The 20,460-nt window shown below is 40.7% G+C and overlaps 1 protein-coding gene across 13 annotated transcripts in view; it reads left to right on the top strand.

Annotated features, from left to right (window-relative positions):
- The first annotated feature begins 4,409 nt into the window (after positions 1 to 4,409).
- The window catches only part of LOC112250532 (SH3GL interacting endocytic adaptor 1a), a 105,603-nt gene continuing 89,552 nt past the window's right edge, over positions 4,410 to 20,460 (top strand). For 4 of the 13 annotated variants that reach the window (XM_024420854.2, XM_024420791.2, XM_024420799.2 and 1 more), the window contains exons 1-2: positions 4,422 to 4,528; positions 4,618 to 4,842. The gene's annotated coding sequence lies outside the window, so the exon portion shown is untranslated. Of the gene's footprint in view, positions 4,529 to 4,605; positions 4,843 to 20,460 lie in introns of those variants that run through there. The other 9 variants (XM_024420863.2, XM_024420808.2, XM_024420829.2 and 6 more) reach the window with 6 other exon arrangements.

The following is a 20,460-nucleotide window of genomic DNA, read 5'->3' as shown; positions in this document are numbered from 1 at the left end:
CTTCACAAGGTCCTTTGCTGTTGTTCTGGGATTGATTTGCACTTTTCGCACCTAAATACATTAATCTCTAGGAGACAGAACGCGTCTCCTTCCTGAGCGGTATGACAGCTGCGTGGTCCCATGGTGTTTATTCTTGCTTACTATTGTTTGTACAGATGAACGTGGTACCTTCAGGCATTTGGAAATTGTTCCCAAGGATGATTTCTGAGGTCTTGGCTGATTTCTTTTGATTTTCCCATGATGTCAAGCAAAGAGGCACCGAGTTTGAAGGTAGGCCTTGAAATACATCCACAGGTACACTTCCAATTGACTCAAATGATGTCAATAAGCCTATCAGAAGCTTCAAAAGCTATGACATTATTTTCTGGAATTTTCCAAGCTGTTTAAAAGGCACAGTCAACAGTGTGTCTAAACTTCTGACCCACTGGGATTGTGATTAGAGGTCGACTGATTATGATTTTTCAAAGCCGATACCGATTCCGATTATTGGAGGACCAAAAAAAGCCGATACCGATTAATCGGCCAATTTTAATTTATTTATTTGTTATAATGACAATTACAACAATACTGAATTAACACTTATTTTAACTTAATATAATACATAAATCAAATCACTTTTAGCCTCAAATAAATTATGAAACATGTTCAATTTAGTTTAAATAATGCAAAAACAAAGTAAACTATAATTTCGAAAATAAACCGTTCCATATTATCTCTAACGGGTGGCATCCATAAGTCTATATATTCTTGTTACATTGCACAACCTTCAATGTTATGTCATAATTACTTAAAATTCTGGCAAATTAGTTCGCAACGAGCCATGCGGCCCAAACTGTTGCATATACCCTGACTCTGCATTCAATGAACGCAAGAGTAGTGACACCATTTCCCTAGTTTAATATTGCCTGCTAACATGAATTTCTTTTAACTAAATATGCAGGTTTAAATGTATATACTTCTGTGTATTGATTTTAAGAAAGGCATTGATGTTTACAGTTAGGTACATTCGTGCAACGATTATGTTTTTTTCCGCAAATGCTCTTTTGTTAAAACCTTTTACAGCTAGACGTTCCGCTAGCGGAACCCCTCGACAACATCTGGTGAAATGGCAGAGCACCAAATTCAAATTACAAAGGTAATTACTATAAATATTAAACTTTCATGAAATCACACATGCAATACACCAAATTAAAGCTACACTTGTTGTTAATACACTTGTTGTTAATCCAGCCAACGTGTCAGATTTCAAAAAGGCTTTACGGCAAAAGCAAACCATGCGATTATCTGAGGACAGCACCCCATCAAACAAACACAGACAATCATATTTCATCCCGCCAGGTGCGACTCAAAACTCAGAAATAACGATATAATTCATGCCTTACCTTTGAAGAACTTATTTTGTTGGCACTCCAAAATGTCCCATAAACATCAGAAACGGTCCTTTTGTTCAATAAATTCCATCGTTATATCTCCAAAATGTCCATTTATTTGGCGCGTTTGATCCAGAAAAACACAGTTTCCAACTCGTGCAACATGACTACAAAATATCTAATAAGTTACCTGTAAACTTGTTCCAAACATTTCAAACAACTTTGCTAATAAACTTTAGGTATTGTTTTATGCAAATAATCGAAAACATTTAAGACGGTATAAAATGTGTTCAATATCGGAAGAAAACAAAGTGGAGCGAGCTTTCAGTTCGTGCGCCCCAACCACAACAGTACACTAGACTGGACCCTAGTTCTGAACAGCCCCACAAAGTAGATGTCCTAACCGACTTGCCAAAACTATAGTTTGTTAAAACCTCTTGCGTCGACCCGAGACGCAATCGTCCCATCTAGCCATCAGCAAATGCAAATGCGCTACGCCAAATGCTAATAGCACTCGTTAAAACTCAAACGTTCATTAAAACACACATGCAGGGTACTGAATTAAAGCTACACTAGTTGTGAATCTAGCCAACAAGTCAGATTATTAAAATGCTTTTCGGCGAAAGCATGAGAAGCTATTATCTGATAGCATGCAACACCCCGAAATACCTGAATGCGACGTAAACAAAAGAATTTGCGTAGCCGGCACTACACAAATAGCAGAAATAAAATATAAAACTATCATTACCTTGGACGAGCTTCTTTGTTGGCACTCCTATATGTCCCATAAACATCACTATTGGGTCTTTTTTTCGATTAAATCGGTCCATATATACCCAAAATATCCATCTATGGAAACTGTGTGATTCAGAAAAAAACAGTTTCAAAACGCTACGTCATTTTTTAAAATTAAAAAAGTCGACGATAAACTTTCACAAAACACTTCGAAATACTTTTGTAATCCAACTTTAGTTATTAGTAAACGTTAATAATCTATCAAATTGATCACGGGGCGATGTGTATTCAATAGCTCCACGATTTCAAATCATGTTCCGAAATCTCTATTCCAAAACTTCCTGTCGGAGACCGGATGGAAAGTGGTCTCTCTAACTCGTTTGACCAAGAAACAACGAGAGGGCAATTGACAAGACTGGCGACATCGTGTGGAAGCTGTAGGACTTGCAATCTTGGCCCCATTTAATTTTGTGCCCCTTAAACAATACATGCAAGTGGCGCATGGATATTTTTTTCAGTTTTCAGTGATCAGTTTTTCTTGCGCTTTTCGATGAAACAGACGCCCTGTTATAGTCACAGCCGTGATTTAACCAGTTTTAGAAACGTGAGAGTGTTTTCTATCCACACATACTAATCATATGCATATACTATATTCCTGGCATGAGTAGCAGGACGCTGAAAAGTTGCGCGATTTTTAACAGAATGTTCGAAAAAGTAGGGGGTCGACTTAAGAGGTTTTAATTAACAAGACATTTGTGGAGTGGTTGAAAAACAAGTTTTAATGTATCCAACCTAAGTGTATGTAAACATCTAACTTCAACTGTATATACATACATACAGTACCAGTCAAACGTTAGGACACACCTACTCACTCATTTTCTTTATTTGTATTATTTTCTACATTGTAGAATAATAGTGAAGACATCAAACTATGAAATAACACATATGGAATCATGTAGTAACCAAAAAAGTGTTAAACAAATCAAAATATATTTGAGATTCTTCAAAGTAGCCACTCCTAGCCTTGATGACAGCTTTGCACACACTTGGCATTCTCTCAACCAGCTTCTCATGTAATGCTTTTTCAACAGCCTTGAAGGAGTTCCCACGTGCTGAGCACTTGTTGTCTGCTTTTCCTTCACTCTGCGGTCCAACTCATTCCAAACCATCTCAATTGGGTTGAGGTCAGGTGATTGTGGAGGCCAGGTCATCTGATTCAGCACTCCATCACTCTCCTTCTTTGTCAAATAGCCCTTACACAGCCTGGAGGTGTGTTGGGTCATTGTCTTGTTGAAAAGAAAATTATAGTCCCACTAAGCACAAACTAGATGGATGGCGTATTGCTGCAGAATGCTGTGGTAGCCATGCTGGTTAAGTGTGCCTTGAATTCTAGATATATCACTGACAATGTCACCAGCAAAGCACCCCCACATCTCCTCCTCCATGCTTCACAGTGGGAATCACACATGCGGGAGATCATCTGTTCACCTACTCTGCGTCTCACAAGGACATGGCGGTTAGAACCAAAAATCTCAAATTTGGGCTCATCAGGCCAAAAGACAGATTTCCACCAGTCTAATTAATGTCCATTGCTTGTGTTTCTTGGCCCAAGCTAGTCTCTTCTTGGTGTGATGGTGTGGGGGTGCTTTGCTGGTGACACTGTCAGTGATTTATTTAGAATTCAAGGCACACTTAACCAGCATGGCGACCACAGCATTCTGCAGCGATACGCCATCCATCTGGTTTGCGTTTAGTGGGACTATAATGTATTATTAAGAAGCTGGTTTAGAGAATGCCAAGAGTGTGCAAAGCTGTCATCAAGGCAAAGGGTGGCTACTTTGAATAATCTCAAATATATTTGATTTGTTTAACACTTTTTTTGGTTACTACATGATTCCATATGTGTTATTTCACAGTGTTGAGGTCTTCACTATTATTCTACAATGTAGAAAATAGTACAAATAAATTAAAACCCTTGAATGAGTAGTTGTGTCAAAACGTTTGATTGGTACTGTATCTTAATTTACAAAGCTAACAGACTGAATTTTAACATCTACCCTCCCTGAAAAAAAATCTGTTCCACTTTTCATGGCTATTTCTGAGTCTTTCCCTTTAAATTGCCATAGAAATGTTCCTCGCAACGTTAATTGGTCGGGGTTACAGTACAGCCGAAACTGACGAGAATATTTAGTTGAGTTTGATTGGTCCAAAGCCGAAATATGGTCTAGATATAACAAATAGCTGTGCGGTCTAAACTAGCAACGGTCACACCACAAACTAACATTATGATTTAATCAGGTGATAATATTGTAGAGAACAGTTTAATGGTATGTAATGTATAATGGCATAGGCTAAATAAAACAAAGTAGACATTCATTTAGTAGCACCCTCTTGAATTTACCCATATTCCACTACATTCTAGAGTAAGTACCATCCCGAAAAAAATGGGTCCCCGCTGAAAAACTTTGAAAGCCGTTGACATAATGCATTTGCCAACCTTACTTTGTTACAGAAACGTTGTGTTTTAACGCCCAGAGAATCCAGTGTAGCTCTACTGGAAAAGCCAGCCGACTTCACCACAACACATGTCTCTGTGCTGCTTCACTCGTGACAAGTACAGCGACATGTGCATATCAACTCTAATGATGCGGAGACACCGTCACTGAACTAACTACATGGCAATTCTGTCGAATAAATACCTATTTTACACTGCAGAGAGAAGACGACGGACGCACAGGTGAATATCATCATGTGTTACAATTTGAATTTGTTTTGGAAGGTGGAGTAGAGATGTTTTGAAAGCGCTTCCTTGTTGATAAATTATTGCGTAATCGGTGTACGATTGGGTGTGAAAATGTTATTGTTTCTTCTCGACCGTCGAAGATCTTTGAAAGTTTCAATATGAGTCGGATGAACCATGATTATGAGGGGCGCAAGACAGAAGAGAGGGAGGCTATTAGGAGCATAAAATAAGATCTTAAATTATAACTTCAACAGATCGCTTCATAACACTGCAACCTCCTGAAACACGTTACTAACTTTCCTCTATACTTTTGCTACAGAATATTATTATTAACATCTGATTTTACATTTTCTAAACATGTTTTTTTGAACTTGTGATGCAGCGATAACTACACTGGATCAAATTAGTCAATATTGTAACATGTGACTAATGTTACAGTGTAAATCAACATTTGCATAATATATAAAAATGTACATTTGAATATCCCCTTCCCTACAAAGAACAAAAAAAATCACTATCTATATAGTTATTATTGGTAGGTCTATATTATAAGGTCAGGCTATTTTTAAGCCATAAGGCCTGAGGGGGTGTGGTATTTTTTAAATTTAACTTTTTTTTAAATTAGGCAAGTCAGTTAAGAACAAATAATTATTTACAATGACGGCCAATCAAAAGGCCTCCTGCGGGGACGGGGGCTGGGATTAAAAATACATTAAATAAAAAAAATAGGACAAAACACACATCACAACAAGAGACAACACAGCACTACATAAAGAGAGATCTAAGACAACAACATAGCATTGCAGCAACACAGCATGGTAGCAACATGACAACAACATTGTAGCAGCACAAACCAGGGTACAAACATTGGGCACAGACAACAGCACAAAGGGCAAGAAGGTAGAGACAACAATACATCACGCAAAGCAGCCACAACTGTCAGTAAGAGTGTCCATGATTGATTCTTTGAATGAAGAGATTGAGATTAAACTGTCCAGTTTGAGTGTTTGTTGCAGCTCGTTCCAGTCGCTAGCTGCAGCGAACTTGGGGGACCTTTAACAGAATGTGACTGGCAGAACGGGTGTTGTGGAGGATGAGGGCTGCAGTAGATATCTCAGATAGGGGGGAGTGAGGCCTAAGGGTTGTATAAATATGCATCAACCAGTGGGTCATGTGATGGGTATACAGAGATGTCCAGTTTACAGAAGAGTATAGAGTGCAGTGATGTGTCCTATAAGGAGCATTGGTGGCAAATCTGAGAGCCGATTGGTAAAGAACATCTAGCCGCTCGAGAGCCCCCTTACCTGCCGATCTATAAATTACGTCTCCGTAATCTAGCATGGGTAGGATGGTCATCTGAATCAGGGTTAGTTTGGCAGCTGGAGTGAAAGAGGAGCGATTACTATCGAGGAAACCAGGTCTATATTTAACTTTAACCTGCAGCTTTGATATGTGCTGAGAGAAGGACAGTGTACCGGCTAGACATACTACCAAGTACTTGTAGGAGGTGACTGACTACCTCAAGCTCTAAACCCTCAGAGGTAGTAATCACACCTGTGGGGAGAGGGGCATTCTTCTTACCAAACCACATGACCTTAATTTTGGAGGTGTTCAGAACAAGGTTAAGGGCAGATAACGCTTGTCGGACACATAGAAAGCTTTTGACACTTCAAACCCACTTCAAGGGTTTGAACTGTCTGTCCTATATCTAGCATGGTGGTGGTTGTATCATGCTGTGGGGATGTTTTTTAGAGGCAGTGACTGGGAGAGTTGTCAGGATCGAGGGAAAGATGAACGGAGCAAAGTACAGAGAGATCCTTGACGAAAACCTGTTCCAGAGTGCTCAGGACCTCAGACTGGGGCAAAGGTTCACTTTCCAACAGGACCATGACCCAAAGCACACAGCCAAGACAACGCAGGTGTGGCTTCGAGACAAGTATCTGAATGTCATTGAGTGGCCCAGCCAGAGCCCGGACTTGAACCCGATTGAACATCTCTGGAAAGACCTGAAAATAGCTGTGCAGTGACACTCCCCATCCAACCTGACAGAGCTTGAGAGGATCTGCAGAGAAGAATGGGGAAAAACTCCTCAAATACAGGTGTGCCAAGCTTGTAGCGTCATACCCAAAAAGACTCGAGGCTGTAATCGCTGCCAAAGGTGCTTCAACAAATTACAGAGCAAAGGGTCTGAATACTTATGTAAATGTGATTATTATTATGTCATTATGGGGTATTGTGTGTAGATAGGTGAGGTAAAAAAAAAAATATTTAATCCAATTTGGAATAAGGCTGTAACGTAACAAACAATTTGGGAAAAAATCAAGGGTTCTGAATGCAATCTATAAGAAAGCTCAGGATAAAAAATAAAAAAATCTAAACACATACAGTAGTTCATTGGTAACATTACAAATATTTTTGTTGGATCACTGCATTTCATTTCAGCAAGCCATGACACCCATAGGGCCTTGTAAAATATGATAATTTTTTTTGCCTGACTCTTGTTTTGTATTCTCCCAAATTAATTTCCAGGTTTCCATTTTCCCAGTTTTTTTATAGAAAAACAAATGGGATATTTTAAGCCCACGCAATGCTTAAACCACATCAGAAGACCACTTTTGAGGTCTGGATTTTTTGTTGTTGTTGGTGTAGTTACCCTTTAACTCCAGTGTGCACCTAGGAAGTGGCTGTTTAGTGGTGTTTTTGTACTGCATATGTGAAGGTAGAGTTAGCAAAACAAATACCCACTGGATCGATGTAAATAATCATGATATCATCAAACATTTAATTGAGAAGGTTTTTGGGAGAAAAAAATGTAATTGAAGTTGTTAGGTTTATATCCCATCCTACATCCTGATAATAACAGGTTCTGACCACTAGATATAGATGTTTTGTAGTAAATAATATAGAGGAAGATAAGTGTTTCCAATGACATCACCAACCAATTAGTGGACAATTAGTAGGCAATGCCTGCTCATAATGGGTTAAAATCACACTATGCACACCGATGATGCCATTGGAAATCTTTTCACTAGCAAACATAGAAACATGCCATTTTCACATATGATGGTGCTGGAGATTATCAATAATTTCTCATTTCTCTCCCTCTTGAGGAGGGAGGATTATGAAAGTTCACGGAAGTAAGAAATGAAGGTAGAACTACCAATTAGTTAGTGTTTTTACTGAAAACAATTTTGTTTATAATATAATTATTAAGTGATTAAAACGCGTCACTCTAACCAAATGACATGAAAAATATCAGAATTACTGCAATTGAATTGGCCACAATGAGAAATCATAGTCACAGACCACAGTTGCAGTACAGTAAAGAAAAGTAGTGTAGTTCAGTACAGTAGAGCACACATGAGTATAGTACAGTATAATATACTCTACTGTACTGTGCTCTACTTTACTATACTGTACTTTTACTGTGCTCTAATAAGCTGCACTGTAATGTCCAAACTTGTGAAACATAGATGTATATGGTTGGTACAGTAAAAAAAAAAGTAGGGTTTAGTAATATACTCTACTGGACTGTACTGTATAGAACTATTCTCTACTCGACTTTTCTTTACTGCACTGTATTCTACTGTACTGTACTCTGCTGTACTGTACTCCACTCTTACCTTTACTGTGCTATGCTATACTGGACTCCACTGTGCTCTATGGTGATGAGCTAACTTGTTAAACTATTATTGGTACAGATTTAGTCCAGTCTGGACCAACCAAATGTGGTCTTGTTTGTGGGCAGCGCTCATTGGAACGATAGCCAGTGAGTAGAATAATACCTGCACATGCCAAGGAGGATATTCATTTTGTCTACCTTTGTGTACCTCAGGATACATCACCACGAAGAGAATGACATTCATAATTATGCATTTCTGTATTGTACAGATCAAGGACCCATCACTCTAGTTCAGAACCAAAATGGATGTTTTCAAACTCAAGGTGTCATATCATAGCTAATACCCCAGTCTTTCTGCGGACATCTTAATTCGGGGTAGATACTTAAGAGTTTTTGGGTAACGTATAGATCCCAGGACAGACAGACATGAGTCAGACAGACAGATGGATGTCATGGGTTGAAGTCCTCCGCCCCCCTCCCCCTACATTTTTCTCTCATTTATCTGATTACTGAGGGAGTTTTTAATGAGGACTAAGAGTCGAGTGGCGCACCAGAGCTAAGAGGTCCCTGACGCAGCCTGGCTCCACTCTGAGCCCCTTGGCAGGCATCATAACCACCACGGCCCTCCTCTCCTGGCCTGGCTAACTCTCCACACACATACCCACTTTGAGAGAATTTAGCAGCTGGTCAATGTTTATTACGCAACCCTGAGATCTACCACATGAAAAAGCCTTCTGGAATCGCACAACATCGTTAGAACAGAGGGAAAGAAAAGGAAGAAAACCAGAACCAACATTTTTCTGAAAGGGTTGAGTAATTGTCTTTTGGCAGTGCGAACGGTGGTCATTTAGTGAGGTCGATTTGGGCTAAGGTGGTTGATTTGAGACGTCTGTCTGTCTCACCATTGAACAATCTTGATTTCCACTTTGGAAATTAGCTACAGTTAGCTAGCTCGGCGACAGCCGGTCTGATCGATTAGCCTGAGTGGATCACATAAGATCTGTTGAGTCAGGGCCTGCTTCGGAGTGTCAGATTGAAATGTCATAGCAGGTTCAACAGACACTTACACTGTGTCTTTCCCAACTCTGAGGGTTTTGACAGTTATCATCTGACGTATGTGTGTGTATGTCGTCTCTTTTATCGTACCAGGATCCTGGTACACATAGGCCTCTCATTCCTCTCTGTAACACACTGGCCCACTTGACTATGCATAATGACTAGTCATACTGGTCCTAATGTTTAACTAGTGTCCCTGCTCCTCTTCCATACCCTTGTAAATCTGACATGGTCTTGGCATGGTCGCTCATACTCAGCTCTCTGGCCTGGCCTCTGGTAGAAAGAGGAGTTTGAAATGGTTATGAATTAGGGGTGGCACAATTACTGTATAACCGTGTAACCGACGGTTACGGATGAAGACCGTCATGAAAATGAATCACAGCTGACTGTAGACGAGACGGCGAGGCATTCGTGCAGTTGAGTCCGTTTCGGCGATTTAATATGGACTCTTAGCAACATGATTCAACGTTGTTCCCCCTTGCCGAAGCAAGCAAAGTGTTGTAGCAAACGATTAATAGAATGGGCTTGGAACTTCTAACCATAAAGATCCTATTCATAGATTGCAACTCCGCCACTTGTTTGCGTTGCACCATTGTTATGAACGTTCTCAAGACGCACTCTATGACACAATCATTTCCATGGTAATATAGAATGTTCATTCAACTGATGTTATCTGATGTGGCTCATGCAATGGAATCTATTTTTTGTGATGTCAGGTGAGTTGAATCAACACATCACAGCACATATTGATATGTACCCGTCCCGCTTCTATTTCCTGCTCTGCTCCTATTGGTACACTCATTGGCTGCCAGTCCACCCATTATGCCATCATTGACTTGAATGGGGACGGGCATCCTATTCATTCTTTCTATGGCAACACATGCGGAGGAAAGGAGAAAATGTACTATTCGAGTGGTTATTACGTAGAACGCGATCATTTGGCTGCCCAGTAACTGTCATCCAAAATTCCATGACTGTCACAGCCCTAGTATCAACAAAAACAACAGGATGTTCAACACGGAACTGTGGTTCCCTCTGGGTATTATATTAGGCAACACATGATGTTCATGTCCCATTAGCTTATACTATATGAGCAGACCTCATTTTAAATACTATTTGAAATCTTTGCTCTACCCTGCCAGATGGGCAGGTTTGGCTGTTTTGGGAATATTTTATTTATCCATTAAGCCAGGCAAGCTCAGTCAAGCGCAGTATTTTAAATATATTTAAAATGATTTTGAATTGTATTTGAACCCAAGTCTGAATGTGAGAAGAGGACTCAGTCTGCCAGCCAGGGAGAGCCATGGAGAGTTCAAGGCAGGGTTGAGGATGGGAAATTGTGAGGGAGCGGAGCGCCAAGCAGACCGGGTGGGGTGTGAGTTTTGGGTGTGCTTGCCTGGGAATGAAGCCTGGGAAAATTCCTCCTCCCCTCCCGTCTTCTGTCCTGTGTTGCACAGTGAAACCCTGCAGCATAAACAGACTGATCCTAGAGCTTTACTCTACACAAAGGTCTGACACCTACACCACACCGTCTGCAACCCAAATGGCACCGTATTCCGTATGTAGTGCACTACTTTTGACCAGGGCCCACAGGGCTTTGGTCAAAAGTAGTGCGCTATGTAGGGAATAGGGTGCCATTTGTGACGTAGTCACCATCACACCACTGCCCGACTGTGAGAGAGATAGAAAAAGGGATGTTTGTGTTTTGTGTTCTAGTCAGAGCCTGTTCAGACTTGTCTTTATGACGTCATTAGAACGGTGTCTGAATACCGGAGCATAAATAGCAGGGGATAACACCCGAGCTGCTGATGCAGGGATGATGCACCCATACAAGTACGCACGGATGAACAAACACACCTGCGGGAGTCATCAACCATGAATAATCCATCTCTAGTTGGTAGAAGGAATTTGGACCCTATAAAATCAGTTTTATTTTTGGCCTGATTACGTTTGTGTTTGTTTCCAAAATTCTGTTTCCCTCCCTCTTTTTTTTCCAAGTTTTCACTCTCAAATAGACAAACTACTAGTTTGGATGTTCTAAGTCCGCAACAATGCTTAAACCACGTCATGAGACCACTTTTGAAGTCTGGGAAAAATTTGAGAAATGTAGATTTTTTTCTGTAGTTACCCTTTAATTCCAGTGTGCACCTAGCAAGACGCTTACTTTTGTTTAGCAGTGTTCAAATCAAATTTTATTGGCCACATACATATATTTAGCAGACGTTATTGCGGGTGTAGCGAAATGCTTGTGTTCCTAGTTCCAACAGTGCAGTAGTATCTAACAATACACAAATCTAAAAGTAAAAGAATGGAATTAAGAAATATATAAATATTAGGACCAGCATTGTCGGGAATGGCATTAACTAGAATACAGTATATATGAGATGAGTAAAGCAGTATGTAAACATTATTAAAGTGACTAGTGCTCCATTAATAAAGTGGCCAGTGATTCCATGTCTATGTATGTAGGGCAGCAGCCTCTAAGGTGCAGGGTTGATTAACTGGGTGGTAGCCTGCTAGTGATGGCTATTTAACAGTCTGATGGCCTTGAGATAGAAGCTGTTTTTCAGTCTCTCGGTACCAGCTTTGATGCACCTGTACTGACCTCGCCTTCTGGATGATAGCGGGGTGAACAGGCCGTGGCTGTGGTGGTTGATGTCCTTTCATGATCTTAAAAAAAATATATATATATATATTTTCCCCTTTTTCTCCCCAATTTCGTGGTATCCAATTGTTAGTAGCTATTATCTTGTCTCATCGCTACAACTCCCGTACGTGCTCGGGAGAGACGAAGGTTGAAAGTCATGCGTCCTCCGATACACAACCCAACCAAGCCGCATTGCTTCTTAACACAGCGCGCATCCAACCCGGAAGCCAGCCGCACCAATGTGTCGGATGAAACACAGTGCACCTGGCAACCTTGGTTAGCGCCCACTGGGTGATGCAATAATCATGATATCCTTCTGCCAGGTAGGCTACTTTGTAGTTAACATTTAATTGATAAGGTTTTTGAGAAACCCTTTCCATCTACTACAAGACTTTTGAATATTGTTAATGTATGCATTCGGTGATTCCGTCCGTGTTTTCCACGTTGCGGATTTGATAGGGCCCTAATGGAAGAAACAGTTGATTCTGGAAGAGGAATGGTAGATCCTAGGGCTTCACTCAGGCTGGTCTGTGTGCGTAGGTTTGTGCCTTTACTCTACAGGCGTTCCTGTACTGTACAGAGGCTGTTAGTCTTCCTCTTTTAAACCAGACTTTTCAAGTGGACTTCAAACTCATGGCGTTAGTCTGTAAATTTCATAGCTGAGTCATTTCCCCGGGTCTCCCCATGGCATGCCTGTATGAGGCAGAGGCAGGTGGAGTGGTGTGAGGCAGCGAGGTGAACTGTTTCAGTAGTGCGGCGGTGACCCGAGGCTCTGCTTATGGAGTAAGGGTGGGAGAACATGTGCTTTATTATGTGACACATTTCAGCTGGTGTGAAGTAACTCGCTGACGAGCACGACTGTAGGGCTGCGCAGGAAGGTTTATGTGTGTGTCCCTCTGATATCTCCTGCTTTTATTCGCTGGAGGGAATCTCCGACATGATGTTCCGGCCTTTGGTGTGTGTGTGGTTGTTTGTGTGTGTTATGTGTAGAAGTGCCCAATATTCACGTTCTCTCTATTGGCTCCATAAGGGACCTCACCACGCAACTGTGCACGGTATGGCAAAGCACAGATGCATCATAGCACAGAACAACATTGCGGAGCACCACAGTATTATAGCACCAGTCAGTAGTCCTACAATTGGACTCACCCCAATAGCACCAGGGCTCCTGCCAGTTAACCTAGGAATTATAGGACTCCATATCTCCATGGAGACCAGCCATCGGGGCCTGAAAAGGGGGCCAGGTCAGAATAGTCTTGGACTCGGCGGAGCTCACGCCCTACATTAGGTTTTTAGGCTGCTGAGTACTTCACTGCATACGCAAAACCCATATTAGCTTCCTCGTGGGTGGCCAGTCAGAACGAGAGACTGACAGAGGAGAGAAAGAGATTGATATGGTTATGAAAGTGTGATCGTTTATGGATCATTTCTGAAACGCCATTCCATTTATAATTGCATTATGCTTAGAGCTATAACTTTCTACTTTTAGCCTAGAGGTGATGGCCTGCTATGCCTGGACAAATATCGCACTCTTTCCTGATTATAATTCCATAATTTTTGCACTTTTGAATCTCCTTTGAAACGTCCTCAAATCACGTCAGTTGCTAACTCCATTTTGAGGGTTTGGGGAAACTAGCTCATCAGAGCAGGCAGTGTATTGTATACGTATGTTTAAAGATGGGATCTGATAGTGGAGTGAGTAATGCTGTATGTTTATACAGACCTGGCCCCTGTGGATGTGCTAATAGGTTCTGAGTAAGAGGAACACTTTGGGTTGGTGTTGACATCACCTCATTAGTTCAGGCTGCAGACCAGACCACGGAGCGTCACACACACTGGTGACTAACTAATCTTTTCCACTCGGTGTGTGTTAAACTGTGGAGCAGAGAAAAAAACAAGGCTGAGGGTAAACTGAGATGTCACCGTCATCAGATTTACCACTGAACTGGTTCTACTGTGCCCTATACTATGAATCAGGCTTGAGGAGGTAACTTTGGTCAACTCTGAGTTCAACTCAGGATAACCGGTACCACGAAAGTGGCTCACCTTTTAGCCAGGTACATTTCATTGGCAACAAATCTAACTGACCACAATCACATAACTTTTGACCCCAACCACACAATGTCTGACCACAACCACTCATCTTCTGACTACAGACCACAGCCACACAACTTCTGACCACAACCACACTACTGCTGACCACATCTAGTGAACACAACTACTGACCACAACCACACAACTGCTGACCACATTTATTGACCACAGCCACACAACTACTGACCACAACCACACAACTTCTGACCGTAACCACACAACTACTGATCACAACCACAAAGCTACTGACCACAACTACTGACCACAACCACACAACTTCTGATTGCAACCACACAACTGCTGACCACGTCTAGTGACCACAACTACACAACTGCTGACCACAAGCACACAACTACTGATCACACAACTTATGATCAGAACCACACAACCACTGAACACATTTGGGGACCACAACCACACAACCATTGACAACACAACTTTTAAACGCAACCGCACAACTACTGACCACATTTACTGACCACAACCACACAATTGCTGACCACATCTCGTGACCACAACCACACAACTACTGACCACAACAACACATCTTCTGACCACATAACTACTGACCACCACAATTACTGACTACAACCACACAACTTCTGACTACATTCACACAAATACTGACCACAACCACACAACTTCTGACCAAACAATTACTGATCACATTACAACTACTGACCACAACCACACAACAAATGACCACTACTATTGACTACAACCACACAACTACTGACCACTACTATTGACTACAAGCACACAACTACTGACCACAACCACACAAGTTCTTCCCACACAACTAAATCACCATAACTACTGACCACCACCATTACTGACCACAACCACCTGGGCACAACTTCTGACCCCAACCACACAACTTCTGACCCCAACCACATAACTTCTGACCCCAACCACATAACTTCTGAACACACCACTACTGACCACTCAACTACTTACCACAACTACTGACCACAGCCACACAACTGCTGACCACATCTACTGACCACAACCACACAACTACTGACCACAACCACATATATTCTGACCACACAACTATTGACCACACTTCTAATCACCATAACTGCTGACCACAACCACACAACTACTTACCACAAAACTATTGACCACCACAATTACTGACCACAGCTACTGACCACAACTGCTGACCACAACTATTGAACCACAACTACTGACCGCAAAACTACTGATCACCACTATTGCGCTGGTCTGCACTAGCTCTGGTCCTGGGTGTAGTTAGCTAGCTGTGCCTCGCACTAGCTCTGGTCTAGCTAAGGTCTGTGCTATAAATTATATCTACGAAAATGTGCATGCATATAATTACTACCAACAATAATTGCAACACTTTCACATGTTCAGGCTATCCTAACTTATTAGTTCATAAAAGTTTTCATGAATTTTAACTATATACATTTGAATACTTTAACCCAACAACAGTAACTCTTAAATTGTTCCAGCTACATACACCAAACCAGCTTTCACATGTTCAGGCTATCCTAACTTCAAATTCTGTAAAACTTCTATCAACTATAACTATAGACATTTGAGTAAAATAACACCCCAACATTCGTTCTTGAACCGTTCAAGGTAAAGACACCAAACCAACTTCCACATGTTCACATTATCCTAACTTCAAAGTCTTAACATGTTTTACAGTCTATAGAAATTAGCATAAAATAACTCACCAACAATAACTCTTAAACTGTTCAAGCTAGATGCAACAAACCAACTTTCAAATGTTCAGGCTATTTTAACTTTTCATCTACCTACTTTTTCAACTATAACCAGTCCCCATCATTACTACTGCAAACAGTATCACTACTATAACATTTTTCTAAACCATACATACTTTAAAACTGCTTTGCTTTAAACATTTACCATTACCACAAAAAATACTTTTAAAGAGTTAAAGCAAGTCCCATCAATAGTACTTCATGTACTATTGCAATCTAGTTATTATTATAATATGCATATGGACATGAGTTTTTCTTGATTACATGACCTAAGGTCTAGAGTTTTGTCCTGGCCAGGTAGTTAAAACTGTAGGGGTCTGTAGTCTTACGGAGTGTTATTTAGTATAGACTGTGGTAGAGGCTAAGTAGAGAGAGGCTCCACAATAAACAGAACCAATCTGGGGAGTAAACAGTACACCTATTGTTTCTGTGAAGAGGAGGGCTCACTGCTCAGTCTTACTGGAAGAGGCATGTTGTGTTGCTACCATCACATACAGCAGTTATCCCTTATTAGTTTAAGACCATTGGGACCACTGCAGGAAGATAAAGCACCAATGTCCACAGTGAGTCGTCACACTGAGTCAATGTGTCCTGATGTTCTCCTCTGAAAGGGAAGTCCATTCAGTTCCCCTGGCCCTTGGGCTGTGTGTCAGGTCTCAGTCCTGTCTCAGTCCTGAACGGCAGCAGCGTGGCTCTTCTTGCAGGTTGCCGTGGCGATCCGCAACTCCCCTCTGTCAGCCCTGGTGATGAGGAATGCTGATTAGGAAGCGGTGGGTTCTAACCAAAACATTCCACCAGGCCAAGCGAGAGCAAGACTCAGCAAGGAGGTGATAAGACTGGGCTATGTCCATGTGCCTACGTGCCGCTCGGCCAGCCATGTCCTCTATTTGTCTTGCCCACAGTGACCTAATGACACAATGACACCCCAGACACAGCTCACTTTGCCCTGCCCAAGGGAGAGGGAGAGACTTAGGGTAAGGGTGGGGTTATCTGGGCCTTTTAGGGTAATTAGCATCCACTTACTGGTTGTTGGTCTGCTGACGTTTGATTGGTTTGTTTAGTCTGTTGCTGATGGGGTTTAGCTCTGACTGGGACACACACTACCTTAAAGGCCCAGTGCAGCCAAAAACGTGATTTACCTGTGTTCTATATATATTTCCACACTATGAGGTTGGAATAATATTGTGAAAAGTATGATGATGCCTTTTGAGTATATGAGCTGTTTGAAAAGACTGCCAGAAATGTCAGCCTGTTTTGGTGGAATGGAGCCTTGGCCATTCCATGGTGACATTACAATGACCATAATCCATTGCATGCCTACTTGTCCGGTGTGTGTTTCTTTTATGCCTGCTACATTAAAGAGACAGAATAATGTGTGTTGAGCGGGATAGAGAGCAATTGCTTCACAACTTATTTCTACCTGAATATACATGATCTAAGTGGGCTCCCGAGTGGAGTTGCGCAGCGGTCTAAGGCTTTGCATCTCAGTGCTAGAGACATCACCACAGACCCTGGTTTAATTCCAGGCTGCACCACAACCGGCCGTGAGTGGGAGTTCAATAGGGCGGCGCACAATTGTCCCAGCATCGTCCGAAGTTAATTGTAATGTTTTTTTTCTTCTATTAACAATGTAAAATGAACAGCTGTACAGAAATACTTGTGTGAAAGCCAAATTCACACAAAGCCAAGGAGGAACTTCTTGATGCAATTAAAGCCTTTACATCCAGGAAAACTCCAAGGCTGGATGGCATACCAGTTGAGGTATATTTTTTTGATGTACTCGTTATTAGCATGTTTTCACCACTCCTATAAAAATGGTAGATTATCAGATACTCAACAAGGTCTGATTTCGCTATTACTAAAACAGGACCCAGGTGGTAAGTATAAAGATTCAGTCCATTTAAAAAATTGGAGGCCCCTTACACTTCATTGTTGTGATGTAACAATTCTAGGAAAGTGCATATAATTAAAAAGGTATTGTCGGATATTATTCATCCTAATCAGACAGGTTTTTTAAATGGACGATACCTTGAAGATAATATAAGACAAGTACTGGAAACAACAGAAAACTGTGAAAAATCTGTGAAACCAGGCCTGGTTGTCATAGCTGACTTTGAAAAGGCTTTTGATAAAGTAAGACTGGAATTTATATATAAATGGAATATTTCAATTTTGGAGAATACCTTTTTCAATGGGTTAATGTTATGTATAGTAACCCTAGGTGTGAAATAGTAAATAATGGTTACTTCACAGAAACTCTTAACCTATCAAGGAGTAAACAAGGTGGTCCACTATTGGCATATCTATTTATTATGGCCATTGAAATGTTAGCTATTAAAATCTAATTATAATGTGTACTATATTATGTATTGGATCACAAAAAATACAACTTTTACATGACTGTGTAGTTTACCAATAAAATGGTCTGACAGTGAAGTGGACATACTCAGTATTCATATCCCGAAAGAAAGAAATAATCTCATTACAATACATTTTAATAGAAAGTTAGCAAAAATAGACAATATCTTGCTACCATGGAAAGGAAAATACATGTCCACTACCGTTCAAAATGTTGGGGTCACTTAGATATTTCCTTGTTTTTGAAAGAAAAGCACATTAAATAACATTAAAATGATCAGAAATATTGTTAATTTTGTAAATGACTATTGTAGCTGGTAACTGCAGATTTAAAAAAAAAATGGAATATCTACGTAGGCGTACAGAGGCCCATTTATCAGCAACCATCACTCCTGTGTTCCAATGGCACGTTGTTTTAGCTAATCCAAGTTTATAATTTTAAAAGGCTAATTGATCATTTGACAACCATTTTATAATTGTTAGCACAGCTGAAAACTGTCGTGCTGATTTAAAGAAGCAATTAAACTGATCTTACGAGATCTTCAGATTCTTGGCAATTTCTCACATGGAATAGCCTTCATTTCTCAGAACAAGAATAGACTGATGAGTTTCAGAAGAAAGTTCTTTGTTTCTGGCCATTTTGAGCCTGTAGTCGAACCCACAAATGCTGATGCTCCAGATACTCAATTCTACCATAATTGCAAAAGGGTTTTCTAATGATTAGCCTTTTAAAATTATAAACTTGGATTAGCTAAAACAACTTGCCATTTGAACAGGAGTGACGGTTGCTGATAATGGGCCTTTGTACTAGAGGTCGACAGATTATCATTTTTCAACGGCGATACCGATTATTGGAAGACCAAAAAAGACGATTCCGATTAATCGGAAAATTAAATGTTTTGTTGTAATAATGACAATTACAACAATACTGAATGAACACTTATTTTTAACTTAATATAATACATCAATAAAATCAATTTAGCCTCAAGTACATAATGAAACATGTTCAATTTGGTTTAAATAATGCAAAAACAAAGTGTTTGGAGAAGAAAGTAAAAGTGCAATATGTGCTATGTAAGAAAGCTAACGTTTCAGTTCCTTGCTCAGAACATGTGAACATATGAAAGCTGGTGGTTCCTTTTAACATGAGTCTTCAATATTCCCAGGTAAGAAGTTTTAGGTTGTAGTTATTATAGGAATTATAGGACTATTTCCCTCTATACCATTTGTATTTCATTAACATTTGACTATTGGATGTTCTTATAGGCACTTTAGTATTGCCAGTGTAACAGTATAGCTTCCGTCCCTCTAGTTAGCCCGCGCTAACTAGCTAGCCATTTCACTTCGGTTACACCAGCCTCATCTCGGGAGTTGATAGCCACCTTGAAGTCATAAACAGCGCAATGCTTGACGCACAACGAAGAGCTGCTGGCAAAACACACGAAAGTGCTGTTTGAATGAATGTTTACGCGCCTGCTTCTGCCTACCACCGCTCAGTCAGATACTTGTATGCTCAGTCAGATTATATGCAATGCAGGACACGCTAGATAATATATAGTAATATCATCAACCATGTGTAGTTAACTAGTGATTATGATTGATTGTTTTTTATAAGATAAGTTTAACGCTAGCTAGCAACTTACCTTGGCTTACTGCATTTGCGTAACAGGCTCCAAGTCTCCTTGTGGAGTGCAACGAGAGAGAGACGGGTTGTTATTGCATTGGACTAGTTAACTGTAAGGTTGCAAGATTGGATCCCCCGAGCTGACAAGGTGAAATTCTACCCCTGAACAAGGCAGTTAACCCACCGTTCCTCGGCCGTCATTGAAAATAAGAATGTGTTCTTAACTGACTTACCTAGTTAATCGGCAAATCGGCGCCCAAAAATACCGATTTACGATTGTTATGAAAACTTGAAACCGGCCCCAATTAATCGGCCATTCCGATTAATCGGCCAACCTCTACTCTGAACATCTATGTAGATATTCCATAAAAAATCTGCCGTTTCCAGCTACAATCTTCATTTACAATATTAACAATGTCTGCACTGTGTGGAAAAATCACTCTGATTAACTCTTTAGTCA

This window comes from Oncorhynchus tshawytscha, linkage group LG01 (assembly GCF_018296145.1).
Source record: "Oncorhynchus tshawytscha isolate Ot180627B linkage group LG01, Otsh_v2.0, whole genome shotgun sequence".
NCBI classification, from domain to species: Eukaryota; Metazoa; Chordata; class Actinopteri; order Salmoniformes; family Salmonidae; genus Oncorhynchus; species Oncorhynchus tshawytscha.
Note: the sequence above shows the minus strand (reverse complement) of the source record. Positions and strands in the feature narration are given on the sequence as shown.